The following is a 1,091-nucleotide window of genomic DNA, read 5'->3' on the forward strand; positions in this document are numbered from 1 at the left end:
GGTGTAAAATCTTCATCACTGGAGATCACTTTAGGGCTTATGCCCGAAACGACAGTTTTCCTGCTCCTCAGAAGCTGCCTGACCTGCTGTTCTTTTCCAGCGCCACTCTAACCTTGACACAAAGGGCTGACAATGGAAACATCCAATAGAGCACCACGCCCAACAACTGAATAAACCTCCTCCCGCCTTGGCTTTGTTTCAAAATATTAACATGTTGTTAGCATAATGTCCTTGGGGGAGGGGGTGGGGAGAAGGATAGATTTGCACCAGCACCAAGCTGGATTCTTAATAACCTTCACTGGGTTTGAAACATTGCTTTGTTTGTGCAGATGCTGCCAGATCTGCTGAGTTTCTCCAGCAATTTGTGGTTTTGTGTGCGCACGTGGTAGGTATGTTTTGTGCAAAATTTGGGGTTTGAATTGCAGACCGACGCAAAGAGAAATGAAGCAGCTTACAAACTTTAAAAAGAAAGTGTGGTTCACACATGCAGACAAAGTACCAAAAACCTGAGCTATATACATGTTTATAGATTTATAGTTGAGGGGTGCACCGTTCCCGGAGGTACTGCAATACCAGGTCGATGCGTGGAGTGGACGGAGCAAGCCCCTATTCCATCTCCCTGCTCCAAAAATCAATTTAATATATGGTCCCCAGATAAGGGACGTATCAGATATTAAACTGATAATAGGATTCTTTTATCTCAAAAATCCACTTTGTTCATAAATCATTTATAAGTACATACAGAGGTTCTAAATTTGTTCTGCACATTCTTTGCAGATAAAAACAAATGACTCATTCCTCAAAGCATCCGTGCTGTTGCAAAAACAAAGGTATTTCCTACTCATACAGGAAATAATTTATGTTCATTTCAATGCAACAAGAGTCTGCTAACTGAACAGACCCTCACGGCGGTTTTTCCCCACTGCATCTTGTCAGTAGCTGCCCTTGTCCCAAGCTTTAGTTTGTCTCTCTTGATGTTGTTTTGAACTTTGGAAAGCACCAGTTTGCCACACTCGGTCAAGGTCAGCTCCTTATCACTGGAAAACCAACAAGTTTCAGAGAGACTATAAAGCAAGTCGATGGTTTGCCAG

General features: G+C 42.6%; 1 pseudogene; it reads right to left on the reverse strand.

Annotated features, from left to right (window-relative positions):
- Positions 1-539: 539 nt before the first annotated feature.
- On the reverse strand, positions 540-708 carry LOC140480951 (U2 spliceosomal RNA; annotated as a pseudogene).
- Positions 709-1,091: the final 383 nt, after the last annotated feature.

This window comes from Chiloscyllium punctatum, chromosome 8, assembly GCF_047496795.1.
Source record: "Chiloscyllium punctatum isolate Juve2018m chromosome 8, sChiPun1.3, whole genome shotgun sequence".
Lineage (NCBI taxonomy): Eukaryota > Metazoa > Chordata > Chondrichthyes > Orectolobiformes > Hemiscylliidae > Chiloscyllium > Chiloscyllium punctatum.